This window comes from Lolium rigidum, chromosome 2 (genome assembly GCF_022539505.1).
Source record: "Lolium rigidum isolate FL_2022 chromosome 2, APGP_CSIRO_Lrig_0.1, whole genome shotgun sequence".
NCBI classification, from domain to species: Eukaryota; Viridiplantae; Streptophyta; class Magnoliopsida; order Poales; family Poaceae; genus Lolium; species Lolium rigidum.
In genome coordinates, this window is record NC_061509.1 from 57,592,691 (window position 1) to 57,598,628 (window position 5,938).

A 5,938-nucleotide genomic window follows, 5' to 3' on the forward strand; every position below is an offset into this window, starting at 1 on the left:
GCGGCAGCCGGCATGAACCGACTGCCCCCAGCCCGAAGATGGAGATTCCGAAGCTCTAAAGTAAGACTGGTGGCAGCCGGCATGAACCGACTGCCCCCAGCCCGAAGATGGAGATTTCGAAGCTCTAAAGTAAGACTGGTGGCAGCCGGCATGAACCGACTGCCCCCAGCCCGAAGATGGAGATTTCGAAGCTCTAAAGTAAGACTGGCGGCAGCCGGCATGAACCGACTGCCCCCAGCCCGAAGATGGAGATTTCGAAGGAACAAAACAAAAGCCTGGCGGCAGCCGGCACGAGCCGACTGCCCCAGCCCGAAGATGGAGATTTCGAACCTCTAAAGTAAGATCGGCGGCAGCCGGCATGAACCGACTGCCCTCAGCCCGAAGATGGAGATTTCGAAGGAACAAAACAAAAGCCCGGCGGCAGCCGGCACGAGCCGAGCTGCCCCCAGCCCGAAGATGGAGATATCGAAAAATCAAGTTTTCGCCGCCGGCTGCCAACGTAAGCCGGCAGCCGACAGCCGAAAGCCGGCAAAGGGAAAGGAACATAAAGACGCACTCACCCGCCAAGCCGCGATCAAGCGCGCCAAAATCATCGGCCCAGCGTTTGGCAGTAGCCGTCAGCTCTGTGGACTTGGTGGTGACCTCCTCCTGCAGCGCAAGCCGCTGCTTCTCCACCTCCGTCAGCCGCCGGCTCAGATCATCCACCTTCTCCTTCTCCGCCGTCCTGAGGGAGTTGAGCTCGGTGAGGTGGTTCTGCTCCCGCAGGCGCAGCCGCGTCAGCTCCTGCTCAGCCAGCTTGAGCTTGCGGGCGGCGGATCGGCCCGCCTCCTCGCTCACGGCGCACTGGTCGCGAGCGGCTCGGAGATCCGACTCCAGCTGAGGGACCTTGGCAGCTTCAGCTACGAGGCGGCCAGAAAGAAATGTCAGCCAACCAAAGATCGGAAAGGAAATAAGACATCAAGTCGAAAGAAGCATAGAGCTTACCCTTGACGGCTTCCAGCTCGCGAGCCAAGTCGGCCCGGTCCAGCTTGGCCTTGTGGTAATGGGTAACGGCGCGATTATACAAAGTGGTGCGCCGGTCCATCACAGCCTAAGGAAAAGAAAAGGTCAGTTGATCAGGCGAAACCCGTGCCGGCTCCAAGCAGCCGGCCCGTGCCTCGGAGGGCTACCAGGATAATAATCAGATCAAAAACAGTCGAAGCTCACCTTGCCGGCTTCCTCCACCTTGGCGACGTTAGCCGCGGCCTCGGCTGCCTTGGCCTTGAGATCGGCCTCGCGAGGCTGGAGAAGAACATCTCCACCGATGCTTGGCCGAGGGTCCCCTCCCGGCTGGTCACCTCGTAGGAATCGGCACGGAGCCACGCCTGCTCCATGGTGGCAGCCGAGCCGAGGCTGGAGTCGGAGGCGGACGGCACCTGAAGAAGAAGTGCGCCCTTGGCCACGTGCAGGCCCTGCTGCGGCGCTGATGGGGCTTCCGTCCTCACCAACGCGCGCGAGTCGGCGCCCTCCGTGCGCGCCGGCTCGTCCCTTTCCGGCTCCTGCCTGGTCGGCTCCCCCATAGTCGGCTCCGGTGGTGGCGGCGCTCCAGGTGAGGCAGACGGTCCAGTCGGCGCAGACATCTCCGGCGCCTGAGGTGCCCCCTCCGGACTTTCGTCCAGCACCACCACGCTCGGCCTGGCTCCGGCCCCGATCGCGGGCGACGCAGCCCTGCCGGCTCCGGTTCCAGTCGCAGGCGGCGCAGAGCTGCCGGCTCCGGCTCCGGTCGACGGCGGCATGCCTAAGCCGGCCCCAGCAGATGGGCCCAGAGGGCGAGTCCGGCCCGGGAACATGTCGTCCAGCGTCACCTGGCGAGTCGGCTCAACCCGCGTGCCACGATCAGGCGCTGAGGCCAGCGGCACGGCGAAGGAGGGCGCCCCCGCGGCAGGCGGCGGCGGTGTAGGTGCGCGCGAGGAAGGCTGCGGCGTCTGCTCCCTCCTCTGGCGGGGAAGCGGCGACACAACGCGCGGAGCTTGCCGGGAGCCACCGCCCTGGGCAAACTTGATAGGGACCCTAGCCGGATAAACAGAGAGATAATAAGCATAAAAGTAAGGAAAGAAAAGGAATCAAACAAAAAAGAAGAGAAAGAGCTTACCCGACCTGCTCGGGACCATCTTCGGCCGATGCCGGCGCTCGCTTCTTCGCCTTCGCCTCCAAGGCGGCGGTGGAGCCGACTCGCTTCGTGCCCTTGGGCGCCGAAGTCGCCGTGGTGCCCAGCGGCCTCGTACGCAGAGGCACGGCGGGGATGGGCCCCGTGCCGGACGTCGCCGGCTCCTCCTCCTCCTGCTGCTGCGGCGAAGGAGGCGGATTGTGCTCCCCCCGGCCGCCTAGACCAGGCGCTCGCGGCAGTCGTCGTCGCCGGCATGATCGCCGGCTTGGTCCGCCGGATCGACATGATCCGGCGTCCACCTCTTCGTCGCCAGGTCGCCGTCCTCGGCGTTACGGCGCTCAAAAGCTAGAAAGACAGAAAAAGCACGAACATGTAACAAGCCGGAAGTCGGCAAAAGAAAAGAAGTCGGCCTCGCAGCCGCAAGCCGGAAAATGGCAAAGACACGAGACTTACCCGCGCCGGTGGATGGTCCCCTGTCGCAAGGCACCAGCCCGTAGCTCCGGTCCTCCGACGGGTTCGCCTTGGTGATGTAGTTCACCCGGCTAGCCACCTGGGCCTTGGTGAGCGGCGCCTTGGACGTACGGTTCGGATCGAACCGGCCGGACATGTGCCCGATCTTGTGGGTGCGTATCTGGAGCGGCAGCACCCGGCGCTCGGCGATGGTGCAGAGGAGATCTTCGGCAGTCAGCCCGCCATCGGTGGCTGTCGCCGAGAAGTCCCGGAGCAGGTTCACCTCGGCGTTCGGATCCGTCGAGCGGGCGTTGTGGCTCCAGTTGATCCGACCAACCGGAGGAGCCGGGTTGAACTCCGGCAAATTGATCCGGTCGACGAGCACCCCCTCGTTGCGCACGTAGAAGAATGACATCTGCCAGTTCTTCACCGAGTCAACGGTGGGGATTTTGGGGAAAGGCGTACCAGGCCGAGTGTAGATCGAGGCGGCGCCGCAGTCCCGCGGCGGCCCTCGGTGGTCCGGGCCTTCAAGTAGAAGAGCCGGCTCCGTGAAGTCGATGTCCGGCCACAAGCCGGCGTAAGCCTCCATGAACGCTACGAAGCAGCTCGGGGAGGACGCACGCGTTGGCCGGAAGGTGATGCGGCTGAAGGCCGAAGTGGTTGAGGAACTGCCGGAAGAACGTTGAAGCCGGCAGGCCCAGCCCGCGATCGAGGTGCGCGCCGAAAACGACGCGCTCGCCGGGCTCCGGCTTGGGCTCCCTCTCCCCGACGGGCACCCGCGTGATCACCGACGCGGGATGCGCCGGAGGCGCACCAGGCGATCGATGTCGTCCTCCCGCATGTAGGAGCCCCTCCACGATCCGCTGGGGGACGCCATTGACGAGGTCGAGGAAGAAGATGACCAGGAGAGGCGGAACGGCGAGGAGGAGCCCTGCGACCGCGGCGGCGACAGCGGCGGCTGAGGACGCTCCGTCGAGACGCGCGGCCCCGTGGCGCCGGATTGACGGAGTGGCGGCGGCGGATCGGTGGAGATTCGCCCGCCGGAGTTCGCCAGCGGAAGAAGTTCGCCGGAGCAGTAGCGGGCTCGAGCGCAGAGAGCGATGGGAGCAGGAGCGCGAGGAGGAAGAGAATGGCGAGTGGCCGCCTCGATGCCCCCCCCCCGCAGCATTTATAGCCTCCTGCCGCGGGAGGTTGGCCTCCAAGTGGCGGTCGTGGGCCGTAACTCCCCGGATTCATCGCGCCAGTAACTGCGCGTAACTCCTCCCACGTCCACAACGGTTACCGGAAACGGCCACACCACGTCGCCCACTACCGCACCGGATCCGGAGAGACATTGATGTGACCAGACGAACCGACCGCCAGGCCAGGCGTCAGACCAGTCAAGTCGGGCGCGGGGCCCGAGGCGGCGGAGACTACGGCGCGCCGCAAGCCGGAGCCGGACAATAGGTTCAACCTGGACCAAAATTCATCAGCAAGGCGGAGACGCCATCAGACCTTGCGAGAAAGAAAAAACTGTACCAAGTGTAAAAAAGCGGCCGGCTAGAAGTAGCCGGCAAGAACGAGCCGGATGAGGGCGCAGCCGGCTGAACGGAAATTCTCAGTCGGCCCCTCCAAGTGCCGCCAAATACATTCAAGAAGCCAGGAAAACCTGCCTAGGTCCTTCTAAACGCAGGACCTTGCCAGCTTCGGGGGCTAATGTCGGGGGGAAGACCCCGGGTAGGGCAATGGACGCAGAGCAGCCGGCTGGCCACTGGCCGGCTCGCGGCAAAGGCCGGCTGAGGAGCAGCCGGGCCGGCGCCGTGGCCGGCTGGTCCGGAAGCCGGCTGGCTCTAGGTCCTAGTCGGCCTGGCTACGGCCGCCAATGCGTAGCTGGGCCGGCTTCTACAAGCCATATCCGGTCGGGGGTCAGTACCTCGGACCGACTCGAGGTCAGGCGAGTCTCGCACCTGGAAGGAACCGGGTTGGTGATCCGGGTTCCCAAAGTCCACGCCGACTTCATCTTCCGTAAGCGCGGGGCACCGTGGAGCAATAGTGCCACGCGCCGGACAGAGCCATCATGGCTTACGACGCGCCGTACGAAGCTACGAGTGGCCGACGGCGACGGAGACACTTCCTCTCCATACCGCTGACCGTGGCAGCCGGATGGGACAGGCCATGACGCCTCAACGGCTCCCGACGTCACCGCCTCGGGGAAGGAGCGGAAGCCGAAGCCGGCCAAGCCGGCCGGTAGACTATAGGGTCTTATATGTAAAGTGCCGGTGCCTATATAAGCCGCACTACCCCTCTCGTGCAGGAACGGGGGATCACTTATTGCTTTCACCTACCTACACCGCTGCCCTGTGAGAGAGACCATCGTCTCCCTTAGCCTCTCAGGGCCAGCCGGACACAGCTCTAGGAGCACCATTGTACTGTGTGATCACCATATACACTCTAGCAGGAGTAGAGGTTTTACCTCCATCGGAGGGCCTCGAACCTGGGTACGTCGCCGTGTCGCTCGTGCCCATACCCGCTTCCGGATACCGCCGTGAGATCTCTCAGGAGCCCCTTCGATTAGCCACCCTATGGCATATGCCGTGACGATACCACGACACTCACAAAAGCCATGAAAAATAGCAGACATGCATCTTTGAAAAGTAGCAGGAGCATTACACAAACCAAAAGGCATACGCCTATAAGCATAAGTTCCATAGGGACAAGTGAAAGTGGTTTTCTCTTGATATTTAGCTTTAACAGCAATTTGTGAAAACCCAGAATAACCATCAAGAAAACAAAAATGAGTATTCTTAGACAACCTTTCTAACATTTGATCAATAAAAGGCAAAGGGTAATGATCTTTCTTAGTAACCTTATTAACTTTTCGAAAATCAATGCACATTTTATAACCTACAACTACTCTTTGAGGTATGAGCTCATCATTATCATTAGGAACAACAGTCATCCCTCCTTTCTTAGGGACACAATGAACAGGACTAACCCATTTATTATCAGCAATAGGATATATAATACCAGCTTCAAGAAGTCGTAATACCTCATTTCTTACCACATCCTTCATCTTAGGAATTAGACGACGCTGAGGTTCAACAACAGGCTTCGCATCATCTTCCATATTAATGGCGTGTTGGCAAATAGAGGGAGAAATCCTCTTCAAGTCATCAAGAGTATAGCCAATAGCACCTCGGTGTTTCTTCGAGTATTTGCAATAATCTTTCTTCTTTGAACTCGTAAGCTTAGAACTAATAATAACAGGATATATTTTCTTATCATCAATATGAGCATATTTAAGATTATCGAGCAAAGGCTTTAAATCAAAAACAGGATCTTCCTTTGGTGGCGGTGTTGTAC